This window comes from Dendrobates tinctorius, unplaced genomic scaffold (genome assembly GCF_039654945.1).
Source record: "Dendrobates tinctorius isolate UK_male_01 unplaced genomic scaffold, ASM3965494v1 ptg000345l, whole genome shotgun sequence".
In the NCBI taxonomy this organism is placed as follows: domain Eukaryota; kingdom Metazoa; phylum Chordata; class Amphibia; order Anura; family Dendrobatidae; genus Dendrobates; species Dendrobates tinctorius.
The window spans coordinates 1-21,102 of NW_027362011.1; positions in this window are offsets into that span (position 1 = coordinate 1).

Genomic DNA, 21,102 nt, shown 5'->3' on the forward strand with positions numbered 1-21,102 from the left:
CACACAGCCCCCTGGATGCCTCAATAACATTTATTCACATGGTCTCCCCACCTCTGTGTACCCCATACCTCCTCACACAGCCCCCTGGATGCCACAATAACATTTATTCACATGGTCTCCCCACCTCTGTGTACCCCATACCTCCTCACACAGCCCCCTGGATGCCTCAATAACATTTATTCACATGGTCTCCCCACCTCTGTGTACCCCATACCTCCTCACACAGCCCCCTGGATGCCTCAATAACATTTATTCACATGGTCTCCCCACCTCTGTGTACCCCATACCTCCTCACACAGCCCCCTGGATGCCTCAATAACATTTATTCACATGGTCTCCCCACCTCTGTGTACCCCATACCTCCTCACACAGCCCCCTGGATGCCTCAATAACATTTATTCACATGGTCTCCCCACCTCTGTGTACCCCATACCTCCTCACACAGCCCCCTGGATGCCTCAATAACATTTATTCACATGGTCTCCCCACCTCTGTGTACCCCATACCTCCTCACACAGCCCCCTGGATGCCACAATAACATTTATTCACATGGTCTCCCCACCTCTGTGTACCCCATACCTCCTCACACAGCCCCCTGGATGCCTCAATAACATTTATTCACATGGTCTCCCCACCTCTGTGTACCCCATACCTCCTCACACAGCCCCCTGGATGCCTCAATAACATTTATTCACATGGTCTCCCCACCTCTGTGTACCCCATACCTCCTCACACAGCCCCCTGGATGCCACAATAACATTTATTCACATGGTCTCCCCACCTCTGTGTACCCCATACCTCCTCACACAGCCCCCTGGATGCCTCAATAACATTTATTCACATGGTCTCCCCACCTCTGTGTACCCCATACCTCCTCACACAGCCCCCTGGATGCCTCAATAACATTTATTCACATGGTCTCCCCACCTCTGTGTACCCCATACCTCCTCACACAGCCCCCTGGATGCCACAATAACATTTATTCACATGGTCTCCCCACCTCTGTGTACCCCATACCTCCTCACACAGCCCCCTGGATGCCTCAATAACATTTATTCACATGGTCTCCCCACCTCTGTGTACCCCATACCTCCTCACACAGCCCCCTGGATGCCTCAATAACAATTATTCACATGGTCTCCCCACCTCTGTGTACCCCATACCTCCTCACACAGCCCCCTGGATGCCTCAATAACATTTATTCACATGGTCTCCCCACCTCTGTGTACCCCATACCTCCTCACACAGCCCCCTGGATGCCTCAATAACATTTATTCACATGGTCTCCCCACCTCTGTGTACCCCATACCTCCTCACACAGCCCCCTGGATGCCTCAATAACATTTATTCACATGGTCTCCCCACCTCTGTGTACCCCATACCTCCTCACACAGCCCCCTGGATGCCTCAATAACATTTATTCACATGGTCTCCCCACCTCTGTGTACCCCATACCTCCTCACACAGCCCCCTGGATGCCTCAATAACATTTATTCACATGGTCTCCCCACCTCTGTGTACCCCATACCTCCTCACACAGCCCCCTGGATGCCTCAATAACATTTATTCACATGGTCTCCCCACCTCTGTGTACCCCATACCTCCTCACACAGCCCCCTGGATGCCTCAATAACATTTATTCACATGGTCTCCCCACCTCTGTGTACCCCATACCTCCTCACACAGCCCCCTGGATGCCTCAATAACATTTATTCACATGGTCTCCCCACCTCTGTGTACCCCATACCTCCTCACACAGCCCCCTGGATGCCACAATAACATTTATTCACATGGTCTCCCCACCTCTGTGTACCCCATACCTCCTCACACAGCCCCCTGGATGCCTCAATAACATTTATTCACATGGTCTCCCCACCTCTGTGTACCCCATACCTCCTCACACAGCCCCCTGGATGCCTCAATAACATTTATTCACATGGTCTCCCCACCTCTGTGTACCCCATACCTCCTCACACAGCCCCCTGGATGCCTCAATAACATTTATTCACATGGTCTCCCCACCTCTGTGTACCCCATACCTCCTCACACAGCCCCCTGGATGCCTCAATAACATTTATTCACATGGTCTCCCCACCTCTGTGTACCCCATACCTCCTCACACAGCCCCCTGGATGCCTCAATAACATTTATTCACATGGTCTCCCCACCTCTGTGTACCCCATACCTCCTCACACAGCCCCCTGGATGCCTCAATAACATTTATTCACATGGTCTCCCCACCTCTGTGTACCCCATACCTCCTCACACAGCCCCCTGGATGCCTCAATAACATTTATTCACATGGTCTCCCCACCTCTGTGTACCCCATACCTCCTCACACAGCCCCCTGGATGCCTCAATAACATTTATTCACATGGTCTCCCCACCTCTGTGTACCCCATACCTCCTCACACAGCCCCCTGGATGCCTCAATAACATTTATTCACATGGTCTCCCCACCTCTGTGTACCCCATACCTCCTCACACAGCCCCCTGGATGCCTCAATAACATTTATTCACATGGTCTCCCCACCTCTGTGTACCCCATACCTCCTCACACAGCCCCCTGGATGCCTCAATAACATTTATTCACATGGTCTCCCCACCTCTGTGTACCCCATACCTCCTCACACAGCCCCCTGGATGCCTCAATAACATTTATTCACATGGTCTCCCCACCTCTGTGTACCCCATACCTCCTCACACAGCCCCCTGGATGCCTCAATAACATTTATTCACACGGTCTCCTCACCTCTGTGTACCCCATACCTCCTCACACAGCCCCCTGGATGCCTCAATAACAATTATTCACATGGTCTCCCCACCTCTGTGTACCCCATACCTCCTCACACAGCCCCCTGGATGCCTCAATAACAATTATTCACATGGTCTCCCCACCTCTGTGTACCCCATACCTCCTCACACAGCCCCCTGGATGCCTCAATAACATTTATTCACATGGTCTCCCCACCTCTGTGTACCCCATACCTCCTCACACAGCCCCCTGGATGCCTCAATAACATTTATTCACATGGTCTCCCCACCTCTGTGTACCCCATACCTCCTCACACAGCCCCCTGGATGCCTCAATAACATTTATTCACATGGTCTCCCCACCTCTGTGTACCCCATACCTCCTCACACAGCCCCCTGGATGCCTCAATAACATTTATTCACATGGTCTCCCCACCTCTGTGTACCCCATACCTCCTCACACAGCCCCCTGGATGCCTCAATAACATTTATTCACATGGTCTCCCCACCTCTGTGTACCCCATACCTCCTCACACAGCCCCCTGGATGCCTCAATAACATTTATTCACATGGTCTCCCCACCTCTGTGTACCCCATACCTCCTCACACAGCCCCCTGGATGCCTCAATAACAATTATTCACATGGTCTCCCCACCTCTGTGTACCCCATACCTCCTCACACAGCCCCCTGGATGCCTCAATAACATTTATTCACATGGTCTCCCCACCTCTGTGTACCCCATACCTCCTCACACAGCCCCCTGGATGCCTCAATAACATTTATTCACATGGTCTCCACACCTCTGTGTACCCCATACCTCCTCACACAGCCCCCTGGATGCCTCAATAACATTTATTCACATGGTCTCCACACCTCTGTGTACCCCATACCTCCTCACACAGCCCCCTGGATGCCTCAATAACATTTATTCACATGGTCTCCACACCTCTGTGTACCCCATACCTCCTCACACAGCCCCCTGGATGCCTCAATAACAATTATTCACATGGTCTCCCCACCTCTGTGTACCCCATACCTCCTCACACAGCCCCCTGGATGCCTCAATAACATTTATTCACATGGTCTCCCCACCTCTGTGTACCCCATACCTCCTCACACAGCCCCCTGGATGCCTCAATAACATTTATTCACATGGTCTCCCCACCTCTGTGTACCCCATACCTCCTCACACAGCCCCCTGGATGCCTCAATAACATTTATTCACATGGTCTCCCCACCTCTGTGTACCCCATACCTCCTCACACAGCCCCCTGGATGCCTCAATAACATTTATTCACATGGTCTCCCCACCTCTGTGTACCCCATACCTCCTCACACAGCCCCCTGGATGCCTCAATAACATTTATTCACATGGTCTCCCCACCTCTGTGTACCCCATACCTCCTCACACAGCCCCCTGGATGCCTCAATAACATTTATTCACATGGTCTCCCCACCTCTGTGTACCCCATACCTCCTCACACAGCCCCCTGGATGCCTCAATAACATTTATTCACATGGTCTCCCCACCTCTGTGTACCCCATACCTCCTCACACAGCCCCCTGGATGCCTCAATAACATTTATTCACATGGTCTCCCCACCTCTGTGTACCCCATACCTCCTCACACAGCCCCCTGGATGCCTCAATAACATTTATTCACATGGTCTCCCCACCTCTGTGTACCCCATACCTCCTCACACAGCCCCCTGGATGCCTCAATAACATTTATTCACATGGTCTCCCCACCTCTGTGTACCCCATACCTCCTCACACAGCCCCCTGGATGCCTCAATAACATTTATTCACATGGTCTCCCCACCTCTGTGTACCCCATACCTCCTCACACAGCCCCCTGGATGCCTCAATAACATTTATTCACATGGTCTCCCCACCTCTGTGTACCCCATACCTCCTCACACAGCCCCCTGGATGCCTCAATAACATTTATTCACATGGTCTCCCCACCTCTGTGTACCCCATACCTCTTCACACAGCCCCCTGGATGCCTCAATAACATTTATTCACATGGTCTCCCCACCTCTGTGTACCCCATACCTCCTCACACAGCCCCCTGGATGCCTCAATAACATTTATTCACATGGTCTCCCCACCTCTGTGTACCCCATACCTCCTCACACAGCCCCCTGGATGCCTCAATAACATTTATTCACATGGTCTCCCCACCTCTGTGTACCCCATACCTCCTCACACAGCCCCCTGGATGCCTCAATAACATTTATTCACATGGTCTCCCCACCTCTGTGTACCCCATACCTCCTCACACAGCCCCCTGGATGCCTCAATAACATTTATTCACATGGTCTCCCCACCTCTGTGTACCCCATACCTCCTCACACAGCCCCCTGGATGCCTCAATAACATTTATTCACATGGTCTCCCCACCTCTGCGTACCCCATACCTCCTCACACAGCCCCCTGGATGCCTCAATAACATTTATTCACATGGTCTCCCCACCTCTGTGTACCCCATACCTCCTCACACAGCCCCCTGGATGCCTCAATAACATTTATTCACATGGTCTCCCCACCTCTGTGTACCCCATACCTCCTCACACAGCCCCCTGTATGCCACAATAACATTTATTCACATGGTCTCCCCACCTCTGTGTACCCCATACCTCCTCACACAGCCCCCTGGATGCCACAATAACATTTATTCACATGGTCTCCCCACCTCTGTGTACCCCATACCTCCTCACACAGCCCCCTGGATGCCTCAATAACATTTATTCACATGGTCTCCCCACCTCTGTGTACCCCATACCTCCTCACACAGCCCCCTGGATGCCTCAATAACATTTATTCACATGGTCTCCCCACCTCTGTGTACCCCATACCTCCTCACACAGCCCCCTGGATGCCACAATAACATTTATTCACATGGTCTCCCCACCTCTGTGTACCCCATACCTCCTCACACAGCCCCCTGGATGCCTCAATAACATTTATTCACATGGTCTCCCCACCTCTGTGTACCCCATACCTCCTCACACAGCCCCCTGGATGCCTCAATAACAATTATTCACATGGTCTCCCCACCTCTGTGTACCCCATACCTCCTCACACAGCCCCCTGGATGCCACAATAACATTTATTCACATGGTCTCCCCACCTCTGTGTACCCCATACCTCCTCACACAGCCCCCTGGATGCCTCAATAACATTTATTCACATGGTCTCCCCACCTCTGTGTACCCCATACCTCCTCACACAGCCCCCTGGATGCCTCAATAACAATTATTCACATGGTGTCCCCCACCTCTGTGTACCCCATACCTCCTTCACACAGCCCCCTGGATGCCTCAATAACATTTATTCACATGGTCTCCCCACCTCTGTGTACCCCATACCTCCTCACACAGCCCCCTGGATGCCACAATAACATTTATTCACATGGTCTCCCCACCTCTGTGTACCCCATACCTCCTCACACAGCCCCCTGGATGCCACAATAACATTTATTCACATGGTCTCCCCACCTCTGTGTACCCCATACCTCCTCACACAGCCCCCTGTATGCCACAATAACATTTATTCACATGGTCTCCCCACCTCTGTGTACCCCATACCTCCTCACACAGCCCCCTGGATGCCTCAATAACATTTATTCACATGGTCTCCCCACCTCTGTGTACCCCATACCTCCTCACACAGCCCCCTGGATGCCTCAATAACATTTATTCACATGGTCTCCCCACCTCTGTGTACCCCATACCTCCTCACACAGCCCCCTGGATGCCACAATAACATTTATTCACATGGTCTCCCCACCTCTGTGTACCCCATACCTCCTCACACAGCCCCCTGGATGCCTCAATAACATTTATTCACATGGTCTCCCCACCTCTGTGTACCCCATACCTCCTCACACAGCCCCCTGGATGCCACAATAAAATTTATTCACATGGTCTCCCCACCTCTGTGTACCCCATACCTCCTCACACAGCCCCCTGGATGCCTCAATAACATTTATTCACATGGTCTCCCCACCTCTGTGTACCCCATACCTCCTCACACAGCCCCCTGGATGCCTCAATAACAATTATTCACATGGTCTCCCCACCTCTGTGTACCCCATACCTCCTCACACAGCCCCCTGGATGCCTCAATAACATTTATTCACATGGTCTCCCCACCTCTGTGTACCCCATACCTCCTCACACAGCCCCCTGGATGCCACAATAACATTTATTCACATGGTCTCCCCACCTCTGTGTACCCCATACCTCATCACACAGCCCCCTGGATGCCTCAATAACATTTATTCACATAGTCTCCCCACCTCTGTGTACCCCATACCTCCTCACACAGCCCCCTGTATGCCACAATAACATTTATTCACATGGTCTCCCCACCTCTGTGTACCCCATACCTCCTCACACAGCCCCCTGGATGCCTCAATAACATTTATTCACATGGTCTCCCCACCTCTGTGTACCCCATACCTCCTCACACAGCCCCCTGGATGCCTCAATAACATTTATTCACATGGTCTCCCCACCTCTGTGTACCCCATACCTCCTCACACATCCCCCTGGATGCCTCAATAACATTTATTCACATGGTCTCCCCACCTCTGTGTACCCCATACCTCCTCACACAGCCCCCTGGATGCCACAATAACATTTATTCACATGGTCTCCCCACCTCTGTGTACCCCATACCTCCTCACACAGCCCCCTGGATGCCTCAATAACATTTATTCACATGGTCTCCCCACCTCTGTGTACCCCATACCTCCTCACACAGCCCCCTGGATGCCTCAATAACATTTATTCACATGGTCTCCTCACCTCTGTGTACCCCATACCTCCTCACACAGCCCCCTGGATGCCTCAATAACATTTATTCACATGGTCTCCCCACCTCTGTGTACCCCATACCTCCTCACACAGCCCCCTGGATGCCTCAATAACATTTATTCACATGGTCTCCCCACCTCTGTGTACCCCATACCTCCTCACACAGCCCCCTGGATGCCACAATAACATTTATTCACATGGTCTCCCCACCTCTGTGTACCCCATACCTCCTCACACAGCCCCCTGGATGCCTCAATAACATTTATTCACATGGTCTCCCCACCTCTGTGTACCCCATACCTCCTCACACAGCCCCCTGGATGCCTCAATAACATTTATTCACATGGTCTCCCCACCTCTGTGTACCCCATACCTCCTCACACAGCCCCCTGGATGCCTCAATAACATTTATTCACATGGTCTCCCCACCTCTGTGTACCCCATACCTCCTCACACAGCCCCCTGGATGCCACAATAACATTTATTCACATGGTCTCCCCACCTCTGTGTACCCCATACCTCCTCACACAGCCCCCTGGATGCCACAATAAAATTTATTCACATGGTCTCCCCACCTCTGTGTACCCCATACCTCCTCACACAGCCCCCTGGATGCCTCAATAACATTTATTCACATGGTCTCCCCACCTCTGTGTACCCCATACCTCCTCACACAGCCCCCTGGATGCCTCAATAACATTTATTCACATGGTCTCCTCACCTCTGTGTACCCCATACCTCCTCACACAGCCCCCTGGATGCCACAATAACATTTATTCACATGGTCTCCCCACCTCTGTGTACCCCATACCTCCTAACACAGCCCCCTGGATGCCTCAATAACATTTATTCACATGGTCTCCCCACCTCTGTGTACCCCATACCTCCTCACACAGCCCCCTGGATGCCACAATAAAATTTATTCACATGGTCTCCCCACCTCTGTGTACCCCATACCTCCTCACACAGCCCCCTGGATGCCTCAATAACATTTATTCACATGGTCTCCCCACCTCTGTGTACCCCATACCTCCTCACACAGCCCCCTGGATGCCTCAATAACAATTATTCACATGGTCTCCCCACCTCTGTGTACCCCATACCTCCTCACACAGCCCCCTGGATGCCTCAATAACATTTATTCACATGGTCTCCCCACCTCTGTGTACCCCATACCTCCTCACACAGCCCCCTGGATGCCACAATAACATTTATTCACATGGTCTCCCCACCTCTGTGTACCCCATACCTCATCACACAGCCCCCTGGATGCCTCAATAACATTTATTCACATGGTCTCCCCACCTCTGTGTACCCCATACCTCCTCACACAGCCCCCTGGATGCCACAATAACATTTATTCACATGGTCTCCCCACCTCTGTGTACCCCATACCTCATCACACAGCCCCCTGGATGCCTCAATAACATTTATTCACATGGTCTCCCCACCTCTGTGTACCCCATACCTCATCACACAGCCCCCTGGATGCCTCAATAACATTTATTCACATGGTCTCCCCACCTCTGTGTACCCCATACCTCCTCACACAGCCCCCTGGATGCCTCAATAACATTTATTCACATGGTCTCCCCACCTCTGTGTACCCCATACCTCCTCACACAGCCCCCTGGATGCCACAATAACATTTATTCACATGGTCTCCCCACCTCTGTGTACCCCATACCTCATCACACAGCCCCCTGGATGCCTCAATAACATTTATTCACATGGTCTCCCCACCTCTGCGCACCCCATACCTCCTCACACAGCCCCCTGGATGCCTCAATAACATTTATTCACATGGTCTCCTCACCTCTGTGTACCCCATACCTCCTCACACAGCCCCCTGGATGCCTCAATAACATTTATTCACATGGTCTCCCCACCTCTGTGTACCCCATACCTCCTCACACAGCCCCCTGGATGCCTCAATAACATTTATTCACATGGTCTCCCCACCTCTGTGTACCCCATACCTCCTCACACAGCCCCCTGGATGCCTCAATAACATTTATTCACATGGTCTCCCCACCTCTGTGTACCCCATACCTCCTCACACAGCCCCCTGGATGCCTCAATAACATTTATTCACATGGTCTCCCCACCTCTGTGTACCCCATACCTCCTCACACAGCCCCCTGGATGCCACAATAACATTTATTCACATGGTCTCCCCACCTCTGCGCACCCCATACCTCCTCACACAGCCCCCTGGATGCCTCAATAACATTTATTCACATGGTCTCCTCACCTCTGTGTACCCCATACCTCCTCACACAGCCCCCTGGATGCCTCAATAACATTTATTCACATGGTCTCCCCACCTCTGTGTACCCCATACCTCCTCACACAGCCCCCTGGATGCCTCAATAACATTTATTCACATGGTCTCCCCACCTCTGTGTACCCCATACCTCCTCACACAGCCCCCTGGATGCCACAATAACATTTATTCACATGGTCTCCTCACCTCTGTGCAGTGAGCCCAGGATCAGCATCAGTCCTCCTGTCCCGCCCCTTCCGGTGACGTCATGAGGTAAAAAAAAAAATAACTCCTCCCCCCCACAAGAATTCAACTCTAAACTTGACGCCACCATTAAAAGCCGGAGACCGGGAACTGCAGAGACGACACTGAGGTATTTTGGGGCACAGATGAGTGGATGTTCCTGCAGGGGGCGCTGCATGTGTGAGAGTCCCACAGGGAACAGGGGGAGGTTGTATTTGGAGGGGACTGGAGTCTGAGGAGGAGGGAGTGCTGTTATATGTATGGACTGGAGTCTGGGGAGGAGGGAGTGCTGTTATATGTATGGACTGGAGTCTGGGGAGGGGGGAGCGCTGTTATATGTATGGACTGGAGTCTGGGGAGGAGGGAGCGCTGTTATATGTATGGACTGGAGTCTGGGGAGGAGGGAGCGCTGTTATATGTATGGACTGGAGTCTGGGGAGGAGGGAGTGCTGTTATATGTATGGAACTGGAGTCTGGGGAGGAGGGAGCGCTGTTATATGTATGGACTGGAGTCTGTCTGGGGAGGGGGGAGCGCTGTTATATGTATGGACTGGAGTCTGGGGAGGGGGGAGCGCTGTTATATGTATGGACTGGAGTCTGTCTGGGGAGGAGGGAGTGCTGTTATATGTATGGGACTGGAGTCTGGGGAGGAGGGAGCGCTGTTATATGTATGGACTGGAGTCTGTCTGGGGAGGGGGGAGCGCTGTTATATGTATGGACTGGAGTCTGGGGAGGGGGGAGCGCTGTTATATGTATGGACTGGAGTCTGTCTGGGGAGGGGGGAGCGCTGTTATATGTATGGACTGGAGTCTGGGGAGGAGGGAGCGCTGTTATATGTATGGACTGGAGTCTGGGGAGGGGGGAGCGCTGTTATATGTATGGACTGGAGTCTGGGGAGGGGGGAGCGCTGTTATATGTATGGACTGGAGTCTGTCTGGGGAGGGGGGAGCGCTGTTATATGTATGGACTGGAGTCTGGGGAGGAGGGAGCGCTGTTATATGTATGGACTGGAGTCTGGGGAGGGGGGAGCGCTGTTATATGTATGGACTGGAGTCTGTCTGGGGAGGAGGGAGTGCTGTTATATGTATGGGACTGGAGTCTGTCTGGTGAGGAGGGAGTGCTGTTATATGTATGGACTGGAGTCTTCCTGGGAAGGAGGGAGTGCTGTTATATGTATGGACTGGAGTCTGTCTGGGGAGGAGGGAGTGCTATTATATGTATGGACTGGAGTCTGCCTGGGGAGGAGGGAGTGCTGTTATATGTATGGACTGGAGTCTGGGGAGGAGAGAGTGCTGTTATATGTATGGACTGGATTCTGGGGAGGAGGGAGTGCTGTTATATGTATGGACTGGAGTCTGCCTGGGGAGGAGGGAGTGCTGTTATATGTATGGACTGGAGTCTGGGGAGGAGGGAGTGCTGTTATATGTATGGACTGGAGTCTGCCTGGGGAGGAGGGAGTGCTGTTATATGTATGGACTGGAGTCTGCCTGGGGAGGAGGGAGTGCTGTTATATGTATGGACTGGAGTCTGGGGAGGAGAGAGTGCTGTTATATGTATGGACTGGATTCTGGGGAGGAGGGAGTGCTGTTATATGTATGGACTGGAGTCTGCCTGGGGAGGAGGGAGTGCTGTTATATGTATGGACTGGAGTCTGCCTGGGGAGGAGGGAGCGCTGTTATATCTATGGACTGGAGTCTGCCTGGGGAGGAGGGAGTGCTGTTATATGTATGGACTGGAGTCTGCCTGGGGAGGAGGGAGTGCTGTTATATGTATGGACTGGAGTCTGGGGAGGAGGGAGTGCTGTTATATGTATGGACTGGAGTCTGGGGAGGAGGGAGTGCTGTTATATGTATGGACTGGAGTCTGCCTGGGGAGGAGGGAGTGTTGTTATATGTATGGACTGGAGTCTGTCTGGGGAGGAGGGAGTGCTGTTATATGTATGGACTGGAGTCTGCCTGGGGAGGAGGGAGCGCTGTTATATGTATGGACTGGAGTCTGCCTGGGGAGGAGGGAGTGCTGTTATATGTATGGACTGGAGTCTGGGGAGGAGGGAGCGCTGTTATATGTATGGACTGGAGTCTGGGGAGGAGGGAGCGCTGTTATATGTATGGACTGGAGTCTGGGGAGGAGGGAGCGCTGTTATATGTATGGACTGGAGTCTGGGGAGGAGGGAGCGCTGTTATATGTATGGACTGGAGTCTGGGGAGGAGGGAGCGCTGTTATATGTATGGACTGGAGTCTGGGGAGGAGGGAGCGCTGTTATATGTATGGACTGGAGTCTGGGGAGGAGGGAGCGCTGTTATATGTATGGACTGGAGTCTGGGGAGGAGGGAGTGCTGTTATATGTATGGGACTGGAGTCTGGGGAGGAGGGAGTGCTGTTATATGTATGGACTGGAGTCTGGGGAGGAGGGAGTGCTGTTATTTGTATGGACTGGAGTCTGGGGAGGAGGGAGTGCTGTTATATGTATGGGACTGGAGTCTGGGGAGGAGGGAGTGCTGTTATATGTATGGACTGGAGTCTGGGGAGGAGGGAGCGCTGTTATATGTATGGACTGGAGTCTGGGGAGGAGGGAGCGCTGTTATATGTATGGACTTGAGTCTGGGGAGGAGGGAGTGCTGTTATATGTATGGACTGGAGTCTGGGGAGGAGGGAGCGCTGTTATATGTATGGACTGGAGTCTGCCTGGGGAGGAGGGAGTGCTGTTATATGTATGGACTGGAGTCTGCCTGAGGAGGAGGGAGTGCTGTTATATGTATGGGACTGGAGTCTGTCTGGGGAGGAGGGAGTGCTGTTATATGTATGGACTGGAGTCTACCTGGGGAGGAGGGAGTGCTGTTATATGTATGGACTGGAGTCTGGGGAGGAGGGAGTGCTGTTATATGTATGGGACTGGATTCTGGGGAGGAGGGAGTGCTGTTATATGTATGGACTGGAGTCTGGGGAGGAGGGAGTGCTGTTATATGTATGGACTGGAGTCTGGGGAGGAGGGAGTGCTGTTATATGTATGGACTGGAGTCTGGGGAGGAGGGAGTGCTGTTATATGTCTGGGACTGGATTCTGGGGAGGAGGGAGCGCTGTTATATGTATGGACTGGAGTCTGGGGAGGAGGGAGTGCTGTTATATGTATGGACTGGAGTCTGGGGAGGAGGGAGTGCTGTTATATGTATGGGACTGGATTCTGGGGAGGAGGGAGTGCTGTTATATGTATGGACTGGAGTCTGGGGAGGAGGGAGTGCTGTTATATGTATGGGACTGGATTCTGGGGAGGAGGGAGTGCTGTTATATGTATGGACTGGAGTCTGGGGAGGAGGGAGTGCTGTTATATGTATGGACTGGAGTCTGGGGAGGAGGGAGTGCTGTTATATGTATGGACTGGAGTCTGGGGAGGAGGGAGTGCTGTTATATGTATGGGACTGGATTCTGGGGAGGAGGGAGCGCTGTTATATGTATGGACTGGAGTCTGGGGAGGAGGGAGCGCTGTTATATGTATGGACTGGAGTCTGGGGAGGAGGGAGTGCTGTTATATGTATGGACTGGAGTCTGCCTGGGGAGGAGGGAGTGCTGTTATATGTATGGGACTGGAGTCTGCCTGGGGAGGAGGGAGTGCTGTTATATGTATGGGACTGGAGTCTGCCTGGGGAGGAGGGAGTGCTGTTATATGTATGGACTGGAGTCTGGGGAGGAGGGAGTGCTGTTATATGTATGGACTGGAGTCTGGGGAGGAGGGAGTGCTGTTATATGTATGGACTGGAGTCTGGGGAGGAGGGAGTGCTGTTATATGTATGGGCTGGAGTATGCCTGGGGAGGAGGGAGTGCTGTTATATGTATGGACTGGAGTATGCCTGGGGAGGAGGGAGCGCTGTTATATGTATGGACTGGAGTATGCCTGGGGAGGAGGGAGCGCTGTTATATGTATGGGACTGGAGTCTGGGGAGGAGGGAGTGCTGTTATATGTATGGGACTGGAGTCTGGGGAGGAGGGAGTGCTGTTATATGTATGGGCTGGAGTATGCCTGGGGAGGAGGGAGTGCTGTTATATGTATGGACTGGAGTATGCCTGGGGAGGAGGGAGTGCTGTTATATGTATGGACTGGAGTATGCCTGGGGAGGAGGGAGCGCTGTTATATGTATGGACTGGAGTATGCCTGGGGAGGAGGGAGCGCTGTTATATGTGTGGACTGGAGTCTGGGGAGGAGGGAGTGCTGTTATATGTATGGGCTGGAGTATGCCTGGGGAGGAGGGAGTGCTGTTATATGTATGGACTGGAGTATGCCTGGGGAGGAGGGAGTGCTGTTATATGTATGGACTGGAGTATGCCTGGGGAGGAGGGAGTGCTGTTATATGTATGGGACTGGAGTCTGCCTGGGGAGGAGGGAGTGCTGTTATATGTATGGACTGGAGTCTGGGGAGGAGGGAGTGCTGTTATATGTATGGACTGGAGTCTGGGGAGGAGGGAGTGCTGTTATATGTATGGACTGGAGTCTGGGGAGGAGGGAGTGCTGTTATATGTATGGGACTGGAGTCTGCCTGGGGAGGAGGGAGTGCTGTTATATGTATGGACTGGAGTCTGCCTGGGGAGGAGGGAGTGCTGTTATATGTATGGACTGGATTCTGGGGAGGAGGGAGTGCTGTTATATGTATGGACTGGAGTCTGCCTGGGGAGGAGGGAGCGCTGTTATATGTATGGACTGGATTCTGGGGAGGAGGGAGTGCTGTTATATGTATGGACTGGAGTCTGCCTGGGGAGGGGGGAGTGCTGTTATATGTATGGACTGGATTCTGGGGAGGAGGGAGTGCTGTTATATGTATGGACTGGAGTCTGCCTGGGGAGGAGGGAGTGCTGTTATATGTATGGACTGGAGTCTGGGGAGGAGGGAGTGCTGTTATATGTATGGGACTGGAGTCTTCCTGGGGAGGGGGGAGTGCTGTTATATGTATGGACTGGATTCTGGGGAGGAGGGAGTGCTGTTATATGTATGGACTGGAGTCTGCCTGGGGAGGAGGGAGCGCTGTTATATGTATGGACTGGATTCTGGGGAGGAGGGAGTGCTGTTATATGTATGGACTGGAGTCTGCCTGGGGAGGGGGGAGTGCTGTTATATGTATGGACTGGATTCTGGGGAGGAGGGAGTGCTGTTATATGTATGGACTGGAGTCTGCCTGGGGAGGAGGGAGTGCTGTTATATGTATGGACTGGAGTTTGGGAAGGAGGGAGTGCTGTTATATGTATGGGACTGGAGTCTGCCTGGGGAGGGGGGAGTGCTGTTATATGTATGGACTGGATTCTGGGGAGGAGGGAGTGCTGTTATATGTATGGACTGGAGTCTGCCTGGGGAGGAGGGAGTGCTGTTATATGTATGGACTGGAGTCTGCCTGGGGAGGGGGGAGTGCTGTTATATGTATGGACTGGATTCTGGGGAGGAGGGAGTGCTGTTATATGTATGGACTGGAGTCTGCCTGGGAAGGAGGGAGTGCTGTTATATGTATGGGACTGGATTCTGGGGAGGAGGGAGTGCTGTTATATGTATGGACTGGATTCTGGGGAGGAGGGAGTGCTGTTATATGTATGGACTGGAGTCTGGGGAGGAGGGAGTGCTGTTATATGTATGGACTGGAGTCTGCCTGGGGAGGGGGGAGTGCTGTTATATGTATGGACTGGATTCTGGGGAGGAGGGAGCGCTGTTATATGTATGGGACTGGAGTCTGGGAAGGAGGGAGTGCTGTTATATGTATGGACTGGAGTCTGCCTGGGGAGGAGGGAGCGCTGTTATATGTATGGGACTGGAGTCTGGGAAGGAGGGAGTGCTGTTATATGTATGGACTGGAGTCTGGGGAGGAGGGAGTGCTGTTATATGTATGGACTGGATTCTGGGGAGGAGGGAGTGCTGTTATATGTATGGACTGGAGTCTGGGGAGGAGGGAGTGCTGTTATATGTATGGACTGTAGTCTGGGGAGGAGGGAGTGCTGTTATATGTATGGACTGGAGTCTGCCTGGGGAGGAGGGAGTGCTGTTATATGTATGGACTGGAGTCTGCCTGGGGAGGAGGGAGTGCTGTTATATGTATGGACTGGAGTCTGCCTGGGGAGGAGGGAGTGCTGTTATATGTATGGACTGGAGTCTGCCTGGGGAGGAGGGAGTGCTGTTATATGTATGGACTGGAGTCTGGGGAGGAGGGAGTGCTGTTATATGTATGGACTGGAGTCTGGGGAGGAGGGAGCGCTGTTATATGTATGGACTGGAGTCTGCCTGGGGAGGAGGGAGTGCTGTTATATGTATGGGACTGGAGTCTGGGAAGGAGGGAGCGCTGTTATATGTATGGACTGGAGTCTGCCTGGGGAGGAGGGAGTGCTGTTATATGTATGGGACTGGAGTCTGGGAAGGAGGGAGCGCTGTTATATGTATGGACTGGAGTCTGCCTGGGGAGGAGGGAGTGCTGTTATATGTATGGACTGGAGTCTGCCTGGGGAGGGGGGAGCGCTGTTTTATGTATGGACTGGAGTCTGTCTGGGGAGGAGGGAGCGCTGTTATATGTATGGACTGGAGTCTGCCTGGGGAGGAGGGAGCGCTGTTATATGTATGGACTGGAGTCTACTTGGGGAGGAGGGAGTGCTGTTATATGTATGGGACTGGAGTCTGGGGAGGAGGGAGTGCTGTTATATGTATGGACTGGAGTCTACCTGGGGAGGGGGGAGTGCTGTTATATGTATGGGACTGGAGTCTGGGGAGGAGGGAGTGCTGTTATATGTATGGACTGGAGTCTGCCTGGGGAGGAGGGAGTGCTGTTATATGTATGGACTGGAGTCTACCTGGGGAGGGGGGAGTGCTGTTATATGTATGGGACTGGAGTCTGGGGAGGAGGGAGTGCTGTTATATGTATGGACTGGAGTCTGCCTGGGGAGGAGGGAGCGCTGTTATATGTATGGACTGGAGTCTACCTGGGGAGGGGGGAGTGCTGTTATATGTATGGGACTGGAGTCTGGGAAGGAGGGAGTGCTGTTATATGTATGGACTGGAGTCTGGGAAGGAGGGAGTGCTGTTATATGTATGGGACTGGAGTCTGCCTGGGGAGGAGGGAGTGCTGTTATATGTATGGACTGGAGTCTACCTGGGGAGGGGGGAGTGCTGTTATATGTATGGGACTGGAGTCTGGGAAGGAGGGAGTGCTGTTATATGTGTGGGACTGGAGTCTGCCTGGGGAGGAGGGAGTGCTGTTATATGTATGGACTGGAGTCTGCCTGGGGAGGAGGGAGCGCTGTTATATGTATGGACTGGAGTCTACCTGGGGAGGGGGGAGTGCTGTTATATGTATGGGACTGGAGTCTGGGAAGGAGGGAGTGCTGTTATATGTATGGACTGGAGTCTGGGAAGGAGGGAGTGCTGTTATATGTATGGGACTGGAGTCTGCCTGGGGAGGAGGGAGTGCTGTTATATGTATGGACTGGAGTCTACCTGGGGAGGGGGGAGTGCTGTTATATGTATGGGACTGGAGTCTGGGAAGGAGGGAGTGCTGTTATATGTATGGGACTGGAGTCTGGGAAGGAGGGAGTGCTGTTATATGTATGGACTGGAGTCTGCCTGGGGAGGAGGGAGTGCTGTTATATGTATGGGACTGGAGTCTGCCTGGGGAGGAGGGAGTGCTGTTATATGTATGGGACTGGAGTCTGCCTGGGGAGGAGGGAGTGCTGTTATATGTATGGACTGGAGTCTGCCTGGGGAGGGGGGAGTGCTGTTATATGTATGGGACTGGAGTCTGCCTGGGGAGGAGGGAGTGCTGTTTAATGTATGGACTGGTGTCTGCCTGGGGAGGAGGAAGTGCTGTTATATGTATGGGACTGGAGTCTGCCTGGGGAGGAGGGAGTGCTGTTATATGTATGGGACTGGAGTCTGTCTGGGGAGGAGGGAGTGCTGTTATATGTATGGACTGGAGTCTGCCTGGGGAGGAGGGAGTGCTGTTATATGTATGGACTGGAGTCTGTCTGGGGAGGAGGGAGTGCTGTTATATGTATGGGACTGGAGTCTGCCTGGGGAGGAGGGAGTGCTGTTATATGTATGGGACTGGTGTCTGCCTGGGGAGGAGGGAGTGCTGTTATATGTATGGGACTGGAGTCTGTCTGGGGAGGAGGGAGTGCTGTTATATGTATGGGACTGGAGTCTGCCTGGGGAGGAGGGAGTGCTGTTATATGTATGGGACTGGAGTCTGTCTGGGGAGGAGGGAGTGCTGTTATATGTATGGACTGGAGTCTGCCTGGGGAGGAGGGAGTGCTGTTATATGTATGGACTGGAGTCTGTCTGGGGAGGAGGGAGTGCTGTTATATGTATGGGACTGGAGTCTGCCTGGGGAGGAGGGAGTGCTGTTATATGTATGGACTGGTGTCTGCCTGGGGAGGAGGGAGTGCTGTTATATGTATGGGACTGGAGTCTGTCTGGGGAGGAGGGAGTGCTGTTATATGTATGGGACTGGAGTCTGCCTGGGGAGGAGGGAGTGCTGTTATATGTATGGGACTGGAGTCTGTCTGGGGAGGAGGGAGTGCTGTTATATGTATGGACTGGAGTCTGCCTGGGGAGGAGGGAGTGCTGTTATATGTATGGACTGGAGTCTGTCTGGGGAGGAGGGAGTGCTGTTATATGTATGGGACTGGAGTCTGCCTGGGGAGGAGGGAGTGCTGTTATATGTATGGACTGGTGTCTGCCTGGGGAGGAGGGAGTGCTGTTATATGTATGGACTGGAGTCTGTCTGGGGAGGAGGGAGTGCTGTTATATGTATGGGACTGGAGTCTGCCTGGGGAGGAGGGAGTGCTGTTATATGTATGGACTGGTGTCTGCCTGGGGAGGAGGGAGTGCTGTTATATGTATGGGACTGGAGTCTGCCTGGGGAGGAGGGAGTGCTGTTATATGTTGTGATACAAATGGGATATGCATGAGTGAGAGACTGGTATAGATAGGCATCCAGTCAATAAGGTAGTGATTGCAGTACATTGAAACATTCATTTGGATACTATGGATTGTGACCGGAATCTGAACTTTTCCTACCATGAGGAGAGCACACACTCAGGAATGTGAGAAGCAACCACCTGCTCAGGCATTGTTGTGGGAGTTGGAAGGGAGGAATGTGAGAACCAAACCAACTCAGATAAAGGAGGAATGTGAAAAAAAACAAGTTACTGCGCATGTCAGTGCGTGATCATTCCAATTAATATTATAAAAAGTACTGACCTCCTCAGCGGGTAGGGACTTTCCAGACGATTCAAGTGGACGCACTTAGTCTGTGATGCTGACCGAGGAAAACCCCTTCCCGCTGATCGAGGTCCCCCGATGCGAAGGGTGATGCTACAATAACTCGGTAATTATTATTGATGCTGAAATCTTTCATGTCATAACTGTCATTTTTTTTTAAATCTTGAGACTATTCATGTGCTATGTAAAACAAAATGATTGCTTGCTGAAATAAAAGATTGTCAATAATCTTTGCCTGGTTGGGATGTCAGTGAGCGCTACGTAAGTTAAGGTAAATAACCTAATTTGGGAGAAAATTTAGCAAGACATAAATATGGACTGGAGTCTACCTGGGGAGGAGGGAGTGCTGTTATATGTATGGGACTGGAGGTCTGTCTGGTGAGGAGGGAGCGCTGTTATATGTATGGGACTGGAGGTCTGTCTGGGGAGGAGGGAGTGCTGTTATATGTATGGACTGGAGTCTGCCTGGGGAGGAGGGAGTGCTGTTATATGTATGGACTGGAGTCTGCCTGGGGAGGAGGGAGTGCTGTTATATGTATGGACTGGAGGTCTGTCTGGTGAGGAGGGAGCGCTGTTATATGTATGGGACTGGAGTCTGCCTGGGGAGGAGGGAGTGCTGTTATATGTATGGACTGGAGTCTGTCTGGGGAGGAGGGAGTGCTGTTATATGTATGGACTGGAGTCTGGGGAGGGGGGAGCGCTGTTATATGTATGGACTGGAGTCTGGGGAGGAGGGAGTGCTGTTATATGTATGGACTGGAGTCTGGGGAGGAGGGAGTGCTGTTATATGTATGGGACTGGAGGTCTGTCTGGGGAGGAGGGAGTGCTGTTATATGTATGGACTGGAGGTCTGTCTGGTGAGGAGGGAGTGCTGTTATATGTATGGGACTGGAGTCTGTCTGGGGAGGAGGGAGTGCTGTTATATGTATGGACTGGAGGTCTGTCTGGGGAGGAGGGAGTGCTGTTATATGTATGGACTGGAGTCTGCCTGGGGAGGAGGGAGTGCTGTTATATGTTTGGACTGGATTCTGGGGAGGAGGGAGTGCTGTTATATGTATGGGACTGGAGTCTGCCTGGGGAGGAGGGAGTGCTGTTATATGTATGGGACTGGAGGTCTGTCTGGGGAGGAGGGAGTGCTGTTATATGTATGGACTGGAGTCTGCCTGGGGAGGAGGGAGTGCTGTTATATGTTTGGACTGGATTCTGGGGAGGAGGGAGTGCTGTTATATGTATGGGACTGGAGTCTGCCTGGGGAGGAGGGAGTGCTGTTATATGTATGGGACTGGAGTCTGGGGAGGAGGGAGTGCTGTTATATGTATGGGACTGGAGTCTGCCTGGGGAGGAGGGAGTGCTGTTATATGTATGGGACTGGAGTCTGCCTGGGGAGGAGGGAGTGCTGTTATATGTATGGGACTGGAGTCTGCCTGGGGAGGAGGGAGTGCTGTTATATGTATGGACTGGAGTCTGTCTGGGGAGGAGGGAGTGCTGTTATATGTATGGACTGGAGTCTGCCTGGGGAGGAGGGAGTGCTGTTATATGTTTGGACTGGATTCTGGGGAGGAGGGAGTGCTGTTATATGTATGGGACTGGAGTCTGCCTGGGGAGGAGGGAGTGCTGTTATATGTATGGGACTGGAGTCTGGGGAGGAGGGAGTGCTGTTATATGTATGGGACTGGAGTCTGCCTGGGGAGGAGGGAGTGCTGTTATATGTATGGACTGGAGTCTGGGGAGGAGGGAGTGCTGTTATATGTATGGACTGGAGTCTGCCTGGGGA